The sequence below is a fragment of the Mustelus asterias genome, chromosome 25 (genome assembly GCF_964213995.1).
Source record: "Mustelus asterias chromosome 25, sMusAst1.hap1.1, whole genome shotgun sequence".
Classification (NCBI taxonomy): domain Eukaryota; kingdom Metazoa; phylum Chordata; class Chondrichthyes; order Carcharhiniformes; family Triakidae; genus Mustelus; species Mustelus asterias.
In genome coordinates, this window is record NC_135825.1 from 20,253,488 (window position 1) to 20,268,616 (window position 15,129).

General features: G+C 43.5%; 1 long non-coding RNA gene across 1 annotated transcript; it reads left to right on the forward strand.

Annotated features, from left to right (window-relative positions):
* The first annotated feature begins 5,115 nt into the window (after positions 1–5,115).
* Positions 5,116–14,019, forward strand: LOC144479256 (uncharacterized). Its single transcript, XR_013495486.1, has 3 exons — positions 5,116–5,256; positions 9,227–9,370; positions 13,668–14,019. It is a non-coding gene; the product is annotated as an uncharacterized LOC144479256 (long non-coding RNA).
* The last annotated feature ends 1,110 nt before the right edge of the window (positions 14,020–15,129 follow it).

The window sequence follows — 15,129 nt, forward strand, 5'->3', positions numbered from 1 at the left end:
CGGAGGAAACCCACGCAGACATGGGGAGAACGTGCAAACTCCACACAGACAGTGACCCAAGCCGGGAATCGAACCCGGGTCGCTGGCGCTGAGGCAGCAGTGCTAACCACTGTGCCACCATGCTGCCCCCATAATAACAATTAGACTTTTAATTCCAGATTTTTATTGAATTCAAATTTCACCATCTGCTGTGGTGGGATTTGAACACACATCCCCAAAGCGTGGATCTCTGGATTACCATTTGAGCAACAATATCACTACGCCACTGCCTCACAAATTGACTTAGGCATTTTCGTCGCACTTATGATTGACCTCTATATGCATGGCATTGGCCACAATCTTGTTGAGCCCTTGTCAACTGAAAAGTTAAGAATGGACTCGCACTGCCTCCTTTCCAGAAGACCCACTGAACCACAAGTAAACCAGGCAGTGACGAGGCCAGCAGTGGGCCTTGCCTGGAATCAAGACCTCGGGTGGGGGGGGCGGAATTTTGCCTGTTGTGAGCTGCTGGCCAATCAGAGACTGGCATCTCTTGTGCTCAGCAGTGCTACAGGGCTGGTGGTACAGCTGCAGGAAAAAAAACACCTCCTGGAGTCCCAAGTTCACAGAGCAACACAGGTCACTGGTGAGTAATGTGCGGCGGAGAGGGGTTTGCAAGGCGGGGGTTGCTGACTGAAGGTGGAACAGGGTCGGCAGCATAGGCAGAAGGCTGGCCCTCGGTGGGCTGCCCCTTCCCAACATCCAGTCCCTCGATCAGGAACTGAGTGCCTTTGAATGCCCCCAAGTTGACAACCTGACCATGAGGTGTAATCTGACATGCAGCATGATAAGCGTTTTAACAACACCAGGTTAAAGTCCAACAGGTTTATTTGGTTGCAAATGCCATTTGGCATTTGCTACCAAATAAACCTGTTGGACTTTAACCTGGTGTTGTTAAAACTCTTACTGTGTTTACCCCAGTCCAACGCCGGCATCCCCACATCATGCAGCACGGTGACAGACCTGACTGCCACTGGATTCATACCAGCTGTGGCTGGATCATTGATTGGTCACTTAAGGGCCTCAATTGGCAGCAGGGTGGAATGGTCTACAATGGGTCTTGCCACCCAGAATGTAATTCTGGCAGAGGCGGGAAGACAGCAGTGTCCCGGTGCACTGCTTCCTGCCTAAGCACATGCCTAAAGCTCACCAACAGTGAACGCACAAGATTCAGCCCAGTTTCTCAGCTTGAATAGAGGTGGGATCTGTCCAAAGAGTTAATTTATGAAGTGAATATTCAATATATGTCAGGAACATTCTTCAAGTATAAACTTCACCTTCTCTCAAAATCTCCACAATTATCTGTAAGATCAATATTATCCACTTTTCACCCAAAAAGCACTTTTTCGATCAGTTGCCATGCTTATTCCTTGATGAATGTCAGCCTTGCCTCAGTGATAAAGTAAGTTGGCCGACTACAGAGACCAAAGGACATAATCTACGCTGACACTGAAGTATTGAGGAAATGCTGCCCACAAAGGTGACAGCTTTTGGATGAAACATTAAGATGAGATATTTTCTGATTAGGTTGGGCACAAAAGATCCCATGACACCATTCAAAGAAGATTGGCAAGTTCTACCATGACAAATACTGTATGCTTTAATCAACCTCATTAAAGCAGATTATCCTGTCATTAAATCATTGCCATTCATGGGATATTGCTGTGTGCAAAGTAGTTGCCACATTTCCTACCTTACAACAATTAAGGCACAAAATAATTAATTGGTTGGAAAGGTGTCCTGCGATATCCTGAGTTTATTAAAAAACTGTGTGGAATTTTCCTATTTTATGGCAGAGTGGCACAGTGGGTGGGAAAAATCAGGGTGCCCTGATACAAAAATATTAAAAATAGAATCCCCCCTGAAACCCCTCAACTAATCACCCCTTCGCGAACATCCCCTACCATGGCGTCCATCCTCCACGGAACAACCCTCCATCCCACGGATACCCCATCCCCACTGAGCTCCCCCAGCCTCCCGAAACCCCTCACCAGAACATTCCCCACCCCCGAACACAATGCCCCCCTCTGTCCATAGGACAATCCCCCCTCGCGATGGATACCCTGCCCCCACAGAACCCTCCATGTGGAACCTACCCCCATTGAACACACCGCTGGCACTGACCGGGTACTACCAGTGAGCCTAACATCAGTGATGGGTACGTTGTTGGAAGGGATTCTGAGCGATAGGATCTACATACATTTAGAAAGGGAAGGACTGCTTAGGGATAGTCAGCACGGCTTTACGCAGGGGAAATCATGTCTTACAAATTTTATAGAGACTTTTGAAGGGGTGATCAAGAAAATAAATGAAGGCAGTGCAGTAGACGTTGCCCACATGGACTTTAGCAAAGCCTTCAACAAGGTACCACATGGTAGACTGGTCATTAAGATGTGCGGGTTAGGTTGATTGGCCATACTAAAATTGCCCCTTAGTGTCCTGAGATGCGTAGGTTAGAGGGATTAGCGGGTAAATATGCAGGGATATGGGGGTAGGGCCTGGGTGGGATTATGGTTGGTGCAGACTCGATGGGCCAGATGGCTTCTTTCTGCATTGTAGTGTTTCTATGATTCTATGATTCTAAGATTAGATCACAAGGGATCCAGGGAGAATCAGCCAATTGGGTACAAAATTGGCTTGCCAGTAGGAGACAGAGGGTAATGGTAGAGGGTTGTTCTTCAGACCAGTCGGGATTGGTGCTGGGCCAACTGTTGTTCATCATTTATATAAACGATTTGGATGAGAATATAGGAGCCATGGTTAGTAAGTTTGCAGATAACACCAAACTTGGTGGTGTAGTTGAGAGTGAAGAAAGTTATCTAGAACTACAGTGGAATCTTGATCAACTGGGCCTGTGGGCCGTGGAATGGCAAATGAAGTTTAATTCAGGTAAATGCAAGGTGTTGCATTTTGGTAAGACAAACCAGGGCAGGACTTACACAGTTAATGGTAGGGCCCTGGGGAGTGTTGTCAAACAAAGACCTTCTTGAAAGTGGCATCACAGGTAGACAGGGTGGTGAAGAAGGTGTTTGGCACACTTTCATCGGTCAGAGCATTGAATACAGGAGTTGGGATGTTATGTTACAACAGTGCAAGACATTGGTAAAGCCACATTTGGAGTACTGCATACAATTCTGGTCGTCCTGCGAAGGATGTTACTAAACTGGAAAAGGTACAAAAAATATTTACAAGGGTGTTACTGGGACTGGAAGATTTGAATTATAAGGAGAGGCTGGGACTTTTTCCCCTGGAGCATTGAAGGATGAAGGGTGACCTTATAGAGGTTTATAAAACCATGAGGGGTATATAGATGAGATGAATGGCCAAGGTATTTTCCTCAGGATAGGGGAGTCCAAAACTACAGGGCACGGCACGGTAGCACAGTGGTTAGCACTGCTGCTTCACAGCTCCAGGGACCTGGGTTCGATTCCCGGCTTGGGTCACTGTGTGGAGTTTGCACGTTCTTCCTGTGTCTGCGTGGGTTTCCTCCGGGTGCTCCGGTTTCCTCCCACAGTCCAAAGATGTGTGGGTTAGGTTAATTGGCCATGGTAAATTGCCCTTTAGTGTCCCGGGATCCGTAGGTTAGAGGGATTAGCGGGTAAATATGTGAGGATAGGGCCTGGGTGGGATTGTGGTCGGTGCAGACTCGATGGGCCGAATGGCCTCTTTCTGCACTGTAGGGTTTCTATGATTTCTATGATTTCTAGGTTTAAGGTGATAGGGGAAAGATTTAAAAAGGAACTTTTTAAAAGGGCAACTTTTTCACACGGACGGTGGTGCGTATATGGAGTGAGCCGCCGGAGGAAGTGCCTGAGGTGGGTATAGTTCAATATTTAAAAGCCATTTGGACAGGTACATGGATGAGAAAGATTTAGAGGTATATGGGCCAAACGCAGGCAAATGGGATTAGTTCAGTTTAGGAAATCCGGTCGGCATGGACAAGTTGGGCCGAAGGACCTGCTTCCGTGCTGTATGTCTCGATAACTCTATGACTCTAATCAATCATTTATAAAAGTACTCAGTACTGGGTAGCATTATATAGTGCCAAAGCACAAATATTGACCAGGTAAATATTTAGTAATATGGACTATTGACATTAACTCAATTTGCTCAGGTTCATCTGAATGTATTGCATAAAATGAATTCTTACTCAAGAGTACAACCACATTACTTGAGAACCTAAAGTTATAGGGAAAGGGAACTAGGCCATCTTTTTGATTAGGATATTTATGCAGAGATTGCTTGCACCTCCTTTCTGTAACATCGCCTCATTTAGGACTTTCTAAGCCTTGGGCGGAATTTTCCCAAATATCGGGAAAGGCCCACAGGAAGAGTGGCATTGAAAGTGCTGGCAAAAAGGTTGACTTTCTCTGCCATATCATTGAGAAAATTGAAGAAAATGGCCAGGGTTCCACAACGTCCCGCTGGCAGTGGGGGAGGGGGACATGATTGAATCTGCCCTGCCAGCAACTTAGTTTTATAAAGATTGGGGCACTGTCTTTAAAGGCCACCACCGGGCATAAAAGTTCTTATGGAAACCACCCTCCCCTTGCCTCCCCCCAACTCGCACCTCCTCGTCACTGTCTGGGCACCAACCCTGGGCACTGCTCCCTGGTGCTTCTCTCTGGCACTGTCCCCAGAAGAATAGCAGGAAAGGGTGCATGGGAGGATGGTGGGGATCCATATGAACTTTTATTCACTGGGATGGCCTTTAAAAATGGCACCCCGATCTTTGTAAAATCTTATAAAAGCCAAATAAATATAATTGCTTGAAGAATCATTGTTTTGCCTTGGAAATCAATTGTTTTACTCAAATAAAGCAGTCTTACGGTGTGCTATATTGTACCTGAGTCCTTATCATTCACAAGACATTCAAAAACTAAGAACCATCAGCGTACTACCGCTCCTAAACTCTATCGACAAGGAAAATAGGAAGTGGGTTGCTGATGCCCGGAATATTGAAGAGGCTTTACCAGAATTAGTGTTTTGACAATTTTAAACCAAAGTTGACCTTACAAAATACTGGTTATTTATTAACTAGATACTGACAACAAGTTAAAACTGTGAGCTATTTTGCAAATAGTCAAGCAACAGTCATTGTGCAAAATCTTCTCGTTTCTCAGTTTTTCTCGTCAGTTTTTGAAATTGAAATGAAGACAATTTTGAAGAAGCAAGAAATTGTTTTGCTCCTCCTTTGTTCCTTTCAGGTGAACTGCTGTAAGTAATTCCTAATCGAGACTTATTAACACTTAATGAGACAGAGGAAGAGGTTTCTGTAATTATACTTTTTGTTCATAAATCTTGCTAGTAATCGATTAGCTGAGTATAAGGTTGAAAGTAATTTTTGGGTGTTGGAGATGCAGTGTGTGTCATGTGTGACTCTTAATTTCAGAGACCTCATGCAGTGCTGGAGCTTTTGAAGTGCGTTAAGCAGGACAGAAACTGAAGGCCGGTTATAAAGTACATTTTACGTAGCGAGTCAATTGAATTTTAGTCAAATGACATGAGACCATGGCGGCATGGTGGCACAGTAGTTGACACTGCTGCTTCACAGTGCTAGCGACCCAGGTTCAATTCCGGCCTCTGGTCACTGTCTGTGTGGAGTTTGCACATTCTCCCCGTGTCTGCATGAGTTTCTTGTGGGTGCTCCGGTTTCCTCCCACAGTCCAAAGAGGTGCGGGTTAGGTGCATTGGCTGTGCTAAATTGCCCCTTCGTGTCAGGGGAGCTAGCAGGGTAAATATGGGAATAGGACCTGGGTGGGATTGTTGTCGGTGCAGGCTCGATGGGCCAAATGGCCTCCTTCTGCACTGTGGGGATTCTATGATTCAACTTGGAGAAGTAATCTGACACCACTTTGGCTTCATACTGGCTGCAGTTACATTGAAGCAAAGCGATGTTTAAATGTTCTCAGGTGGTCCAAAGAACTTATTAATATCAGGAAAAAGAAAACTTCCTCATTGACGTTTATTTAGAAAAGGTATTCAGCTCCATTTTCCATTACTGGAGAACGATGGTGAATAACTTGGGTTTAACACCTTTCCATTTAAGGAGGTGCCGGCCTCAGAGTGGTACCTTGCACTGTGACAAACACCCTTAAAATTACTTTGATATCTGGCCAGCATTTCAGCAACAAACTGAGGATGAAATGAAGTGGTTGGATATTTTTGAGATTTCATTTTGCCAGCCCGCACCCAAATATAGATATGTGATGACAATGTTTATATTGCAATCAGAATCAGCCTCGAGAAGCAAGTTAGAAACCTTTGGTGGGTCTCAGAGTTTCTGAAGTCAGAAGTCACATCTCATTTATTTGACGACAGCTTTGCCATCAGCGACAGCAAGTGCGCTATTTAGTCACGTTATAGTGTGACTAGGTCTCTGCTCAGAATGTCTCACATGGCGGCTTGCTAATGTTGGTTGGCAAGAGAGAGGAATCAAGGCATACGGGAGCAGAGCAAAACATTGGAGTTGAGATAGAAGATCAGCCATCATCTTATTTTATTGTAGAGGACAGTATGACTTCCTCTTGTTCTTATTTCTTCAGTTTTTATGAAGGTTAATGAAGATTAAAGGCTAATTGGTTCATTTCAAATTCTGCATGTGATCCTCCTACTGGCTAGATACAGAATAACATTGGAATAGTCCTGGGTCATGTGGCTCACTGGAGCTCATTATATAGTTATTTTTACAGCTACGTTTCTGCTAGAAACGGCAAAAAGACTTTTTCACGTGTGTATTAGCAATGGGGAGTCGATGGTTTACTGGGATTATCGCTGGACTATTAATCCAGAAACTCAGCTGATGTTCTGGGGACCCTGGTTTGAATCCCGTCACGGCAGATGGTGGAATTTGAATTCAATAAAAAAAACCTGGAAACAAGAATCTACTGGTGACCAGGAAACCATTGTCGATTGTCGGAGAAACCCATCTGGTTCATTAATGTCCTTTAGGGAAGGAAATCTGCCGTCCTTACCTGGTCTGGCCTACATGAGACTCCAGAGACAAAGCAACGTGCTGACTCTCAACTGCCCTTAGAAATGGTCTAGCAAGCTAAATTGCCCCTTAGTGTCAGGAGGACTGGTTAGGGTCAATATGTGGGGCTACGGGGATAGGAGCTGGGTGGGATTGTGGTCAGTGCAGACTCAATGGGCTGAATGGCCTCCTTCTGCACTCCAGGGATTCTATGTCTCATAGAGTTTAAGAGCAGTGAGATAATGCTGGAATTATATAAAACTTTGGTTAGGCTGCAACAAGAGTATTGTGTGCAGTTCTGGAATCCACATTATAGGAGGGATGTGATAGCACTGGAAAGAGTGCAGAGGAGATTTACTAGGATGTTCCCTGGGCTGGAATATTTCAGTTTTGAAGAGAGTTTGGATAGGCTGGGGTTGTTTTCCTTGGAGCTGAGGGGGGACAGGCCGGAGTTGGGGGGGGGGGGGGGGGGTAGCGCGGTGGGACATGACAGATGTATAAATCTATGAGGGGCATAGAGAGAATAGAGAGGAAGAAACTTTTCCCCTTGGTGGAGGGATCAATGACTAGGGGTAGGAGGTTTAAAGGGGCTATGAGGAAAAACATTTTCACACAAAGAGTGGTGGGAGTCTGGAACTCACTGCCTCAAATGGTGTTGGAGGCAGAGACCCTCATAACATTGAAGAAATATTTAGATGTCCACTTGCAATGTCAAGGCATACAAGGCAAATGCTGGAAAATGAGATTAGAATAGTTAGGTGGTTTATCTTTGACAGGTGCAGATGCGATGGGCCAAAGGGCCATTTTCTGTGCTGTAGACCTTTATGACTCTATAACTAAAGGGCACAGGTTCAAAAGAATTGGCAAAATGAGTATAAGTTAAGTATGGTGAGGTAAAAGATTTTCACCCAGAGGGTGGTTGGAGTCTGGATCGAACTTCCTGAGAGGGTGGTGGAGGCAGGTTCAATCGAAGCATTCAAAAGAGAATTGGATTGCTATCTGATAAGAAAGAATGTGCAAGGTTATGGAGATAAGGCAGCAGAGTGGGACTAGGTAGCATGCTCTTTTCAAGAGCCAGTGCAGACACAATGGGCTGAATGGCCTCCTTTTGGACTGCAAAGATACTGTGACATGTTCATTGCAAAATATCACATGGCCTGATTTTGAGCTATTTACATTTATTAGCGAGGTGACCACAATTCAGCTCATTCAACTGATGATTTGAGATGAACTTTCTGACTAGATGTTTCAGGTTTTCTGCAGTGATAAACAGTTATTATTAATATTAGATTCGACATTCTCTTTTAGTATTTAATAGATATTTAATTTATTACGTTATTTGCTGAAAGGGTGTTTGGCAAGGTTTTTTGTTCTATTTCAGAAACTTGTTTCTGCTCAAAGACCAAATGGCCTACTCCTCCTAAATCCTATGTTCCCACGTAGGATGTTAATTCCTATGATGGTCGAAAAGATCACATTCATTGGATGAGATTCTCTGACCTCCCAGCTACAAGTTTCCCATCGGCGGGTAGTGCTGCATTGTTTGCTAGCGGTGGGATTCTCTGGTCCCCGTCAATGGGAATTCACGGCAACACCCATAACCCACGACAAATAAAAGACTGATGCCAGACCATTAAAATTGGCCCAGACCCCACATCTCAGAAAGTTGCAGATTTGCCTCCTGCTTCTGCAATTGCAGCCTCTACCCAAACTTGACTTAATATCAGAGTCACTCCGTGGATCTCTATAACATTCAGCTACATACAATTTATTTCAGTCCACTCATTGATAGACTTTCCATTATCCTTGATTTGGCTTCTCCAACAAAATGTTGTGCTAAAGAACACATCTTTTACATAGAAACTGCCTTGAAATCTGCCTGAATTTCCCCTTCAGCTTAAGGGGCTCAGAAGGCCTCTTTTCTCAAGAGAGAGGATGGAATGCTGAGGGAGAGAGTCAGAACAGATGGAGGACCTCAAGTTTATGGGGAGCTATGGCTGGCAATGGGGGATTTGCTGGAGATAAAGCAGCATTAATGAATATGAGATTGACAGTTCAATAGCACACCATGACTGATTTTAGCTTACTCTTTTTGCACCACCAACTGCACCTTCAGCCAATTTCAGCACCTCAACTATTATGGTCAGCTGATTCATGTTCAGATTTACTTTGGCTTATCACCGTTACTGAGTCGTCACCACTTCTTTTCTCCAGATATTTCACACCTTCGCCAAAACACTTCGCCTGCAATGAGAAAAGATGCCATGCCGAAACCCCCCGTGACTTCTGAGGAAAAACAGTCAAATGCTGCATTCGATGTTATCATGACAAACAATGGCTCAACAAATGTGTTTGATGGTGAGTTTCACAATTCATGTGTGGGTAGTGGTGGTGGGGACATCTGAGGACATTGTCCAATCACATCCTGCGACACCATTTTCTTCATCTGCTTCTCTCCTGTCCGCAGACAGGTGTACACTCATTGTGACGAGTTGCCATCATTTGAATTACGATGGTTGAGAATGTGGCAAGTTGGGGTTCGGAAGTTAGACATTTAAAATGTAACCCTTGTTACACCATTTCCTGCCTGGGGCTGGGAGTGGCAGGGTCATTAAAATTAAGGCCACAAAACTCTAGCATAAATATCTTCAAAGTGTGGACATAAAAGTAGATGGTCTTGTTGATACTTGTGACCCCATAGGAACACTCAGTTAACCAATTAAAAACAACTTCAGGGTTAATAAATTGCATATTTCTTTATATATGTTTAGACGACAGAAGGTATAGAAAATAGAAGGAGGATTAGGCCATTTGGCCTTTTGAGCCTGTTCTACCATTCATTTCGAACATGGCTGATCATCAAATTCAATACCCTGATCCTGCCTTTCCCCCATTATCCATTGATCCCTTTAGCCCCAAGAGCTATATCCAATTTCTTGTTGAAATCACACAATGATTTGGTCTCAACTACTTTCTGTGGTTGTGAATTCCACAGATTCACCACTCTCTGGGTGAAGAAATTTCTCCTCACCTCAGTTCTAAAATCCTCAAGCTATGACCCCTAGTTAGGGACAATCCCACCATCGGGAACATTCTTTCTTAATCTACCCTGTCTCATCCTGTTAGAATTTAAAGTTTGTATTAGATCCCCTCTCACTCTTCGAAACTCCATTGAATATAATTCTAACTGACTTAGTCTCTCCTCACGTGACAGACCTGTCATATAAGTATGACTTATATACTATTGGAGAGTCTCTTTCGGTACCCATCCCTCCCAGATGAAGAAATCAATGCACTGTCCATTCCTTTTAATGAACATTGTAGTTACAGCTAGTGCACTTACTGTAATAATGAATAATAAAGAAACACTTTCGAGTGGCAGTTACAATATTGATGTTACAGATTGATTGAGGAGCCTGGAGATCTGCATATTATTCGTTCACCAGAATGTTAAAGTCTTCATTACAAGCAAGCATTACAAAGAGCTAGGTATTTCCTTGCTCATCCCCCTGACACTAAGGGGCAATTTAGCATGGCCAATCCACCTAACCTGCACCTTTTTGGACTGTGGGAGGAAACTGGAACACCTGGAGAGAACATGCAAACTCCACACAGACAATGACCTGAGACCAGAATTCAACTCGGGCCCCTGGTGCTGTGAGGCAGCAGCGCTCATGACTAGAATAACAGAGGAAAGGGAGTGTTATTGAGGATTCTTGGTCAATATACGGAGAATTAGCCTGCAATTGTTACACGTTGCATGATGTCTCATACCAACCCAATTTTGATTGCATGAATTGCTCTTGTGTTTTTCAGTTGAAGTAAAAATAAAAGCTATTGTTAATGAGTTAACTGCAATGACATTGACCCTTTAATATCGCATTTACTTTTTGTGCAGAGATCCATATGCCTCTGTCCTGTTTACTGAACCAAAGTAAGTTTGTAAAAGTATTTGTCACTCTGTTTCTTTGCAAAATGCAGTTCAAATCAAAATGCGTTTCTCCGAAAGGCTGTATTATTCACCTTGAAGTGAAATGTGCAATAATATTAATGTTATCCATAATACAAATGTTGGAATGACAGCAAATAATCACTCAGTTAGGATGTTTCTGTAAAAGTGATTAACATTAGATTGCAATCTGCTTATGATTGGTTCAAAAACACAAGACTAAAAGGGAATTATTTTTTCAAAGGAGGATAAACACAATCACAGGGATTTTACACGATCCCAAAAGTGTAAAATGGCGCCCGAGGTCAATCCCTTCCCATTGTCCGTCCCTCGCCTGTTCCGATTCCATTCACGGGTGGGGCGGTAAAATTCCACCCAACAGCTGATTAACGTAAGCACTGCAATTACAGAGTGTAAGAAGATTGCAGTGAATTCGTTAAAACAATTATGACACATTGGCCCTGATGTGACCGATAAAGAAGCTGGGTGGACTGGCCTCCTCCTGGCCCACAAGCAGTGCTGGAAAGGCATTCAGTAATTCCACTCAGACTTTCTCACTGGGTTTTGTTTTTAATCTTTAACTCAATCACCACTGTCTGTCCTGGGAGGGAAAAATTACCTCCATAGTGTCCCTTTAAATCTGAGTTCTAAACACTGTTAGCTTTGGATATCAAAGACACATCCAAAATGCAACAAGATTTTTGACACAGTGGCATTTTAGTGGCAAACATTAAAATTATTCATTAAAATTAGCATCTGACTCTGAGTGACTTTTTCCAGTTTAGATGCATTGTGATTAGTGCCGAGACCAGAATAAAAACACCTTACTGATTCACTCACAGGTAAGTATTGTGATGTTCCCACTGGGATTGGAGCCCTGTCATAAGGGTCCTTCCGAAAAGGAAATAAACATTCATTTGAAGAACCAAGCCCTTTTGTCTCTCTCCTTCTCAGGGATTTGATTCCTATATAATGAAATGGAATTCCATGCTATAGCCAGCCTTCCAGTCATTTACTGAAGTGACCAGTCCTCACGTGTTAACCTGGACAATGATAACAAGCTGCTCTTTATAACCATGAACTTTATTACCGAGCTGAGCCTGTCCCTTGCACCAGGTTCCCAACCCTACACCGCTATCTTTGAAATGTAAACAGCCGAATTGGGCCAAGAGTAAACTTGGCACCCAATTAGTGGCTCGGAGTGTAACCAGGAGTTTGGAGCTTCCCATGGACTCTGATTGGCCAAGGTAGGCGGCAGCCATGATGGGGCTTGCTGCTGCCTTGCAGAAGGGAGGAGGCAACACCTTGGTGGGCCAGCAGCCTTAATGAGCAGAAAAGTGATCAAATGGTAGAGAAAGCACACACCCCAGTGCTAAATCCCCCCCAGCTCTCAACGTTTTTCAACATTTAAAAAAACTTTAATTTCTTCCCACTTTGACACCGACAGCTTTTGCACTAACGCACACCAACGCAAACTAGACTGTTTGGGTTTGAGTGATTTCAACTTTGGAAATTCCCGACTGATCTCCCTTGGCTATATTAATAAATGCATCAAGGGCTGTTAATTGGAGGGGAGTGAGTTCCCCATTCCACCTTCCGCCCCCCCCCCCCCCCCCGCATCTTCCCTTTGAAAACTGCGTTCCATCTCAGAGGCCGCGAGATCCTTTTGCCACCCTCTGGGAATGAGATCTCAGATCGCACCCACACCCCTTCCCGACCTCACCAGCAATTGAAAATTTTGGCACAACATTCCAATAGAAGTGACAGAGGAGCATTCAGGGTGGGAATTCTGCCCAGATCCCTCTCCCTGGACAGCAATGCCGCTGACAACTCCAACTGCTGTTCAGCTGACTCAACACGGAACAGTGCTCAAACTTCGGATCTGTATGACTTTTGCTCACTCATGTGGAGCCAATTATTTGCACTGACATCCAGCGGACAACCCTGGGGCCTTGCTTGTTCCGTAGTGAGCACCACTGCACATTTCAGGGGCCGCTTCCCCTTGCCTTTGAAAATCCCTAATTGTTTGAGCTTTAATATGCAAATATATTCAAATTCTATTTGTTCAAACACTGTATGATTTCTAACTATAAATGAATGCATCTTTAAAATGTATTTGTTCATGGGATGTGAGCATCACTGGTGCAGCCAGCATTAATTGTCCAGCCCTCATTGTCCTTGGAAAGGTAGCGATAGCCTGGAGAGGCTGTGGTGTAGTGGAATTGTCATTAGACTAATAATGCAGAGACCCAGGGTAATGCTCTTGGGACCTGTGTTCAAATCCCACCATGGTTGATGGTGAATTCAAGTTCAATAAAAATCTGGACTTAAAAGTGCACCATTGATGCTGAAACCATTGTTTCATAAAAACTCATCTGATTCATTAATGTCCTTTAGGGAAGGAAGTCTGCCATCCTTACCTGGTCTGACCTACGTGTTACTCCAGATCCATAGCAATGTGGTTGGTTGACTCTTCAAATGTTGTCAGGGATGGGGAATAAATGCTAACCCAGCCAATGACGTCCATATCCAATGAGTAAGAGAAAAAAACAGAATAATATTTTCTGGTTGAGGAATACGTGAATAGAATTATAAGTGAAATATCAATTTTAGTATTGTGAACTTAAATTAGCTTGAAACTTGCTGTACGTTGTAATCCTGCACTTTAAGGGGCACGGCTGTTCAAACTCTTCTTTCTGAATGCAGCACAAGCCTTAAGCAAGAACAATTTGACGAACTTTCTTACGATCCTTCAAGAAATCAATGCAACGCAAACCAAAGCTACTGAACTTCGTAATGAACTCCGCAGACGCAAAACGAGATTTTGGGAGCTGGTGAAGGAGCTAGTCGGAGCAATACAGAACCTCGATGGGCCAATGTAATATGATCCTTACATGATTCCTACATTGCTTCAATTAAATACAAACAGATTACCAGCAGTTGTGAATGCCAAATAATTGTTTGGAAAACATTGCAGTCTGACCTTAATTACTCTTTGCTGTAATTGGATTTCAGGAATTTAAATGTAAGACTTTAATAAAATCTTTGAAATACTTAATGTATATCTTGGTAGATGTATATCTTGGACCAACTGGTCCATGTCAATGCATGCTTCACATGACCCTCCTGCCACCATATTTCATTGAATCTTATTCGCATATTAGTAATGAATTACATTTATATAGCATTATTACTTTAATATAACAAAACATCCCAAAGTGCTTCAGAGGAGCATTATTAAACACAATGGGGCAAATTTTCCTGTTCCGCCCGCCACAGGAGTCATAGCGAGTAAGGGGTGGACCATAGAAAGGTCTGTTGACCTTGGGTGGGATTTTTCAGTTTCGGGGTGAGCGTGGTCAGAAAATCCCACCCAATGTGATAGCTAGCTACGGGGACACATACAGGTGACTAAACGTTTGCCAAAAAACATAGGTTTTAAAGAACATCTTAAAGATGGGAAGGGAAGAAAGGGGATGCATTGAGATTTAGGTATGAAATTCCAATGGAAATTCAATGCTCAGCAACTGAAGGCAAGGGTATGAGCTGGGGAGTGAGCAAAATCAAGGAAGCGCAAGATGCGGGAATTGGAGGAGTGCAAATGTCTTGGAGGACTGTGGGGTTGTTCTAAAAATAGGGAGGGGCAAGGCCATAGACCTATTGTCTCTGCTGGAGAGGTCGTCTTCTAGAAATGTAAATTTGATGCCTAAAACATTTCAATAGATTAATTTGAAGTGGTTCATGACATCTTCAGGTGTGAAATTCCAGAGAAGGGTGCAAGTCTGAATTGCAGTCCACACTGGAACTTTCTAGAAACTGGGCACTGGCAATACTCGATGTCAGGTGACTTGTGGCAGTCATCCTTAGTCGTGCTTTTTCTTGTCTTTAAAAAATCCTTCATAACCAATTCAGCATGTGGTCAGCTGGTAAAATTATAAGTTATATCATTTTGGCACAAATCACATCATCGTGACAGAAGTGATAACAATTTGCAACATATAATGCCAAGGTTTGGTGCTGTTTACTGACTTGCAAGTCAATGCCAAACATAAGAATTTGGAAATGTGCAGTGCTACACAAAGAGAGGGAAAGAATGACTGGTTCAAGGAATGGAGATGAATGAATTCAGGAACTGGGGAATAGGGTGTTGTGGAAGAGATCAAAAAGG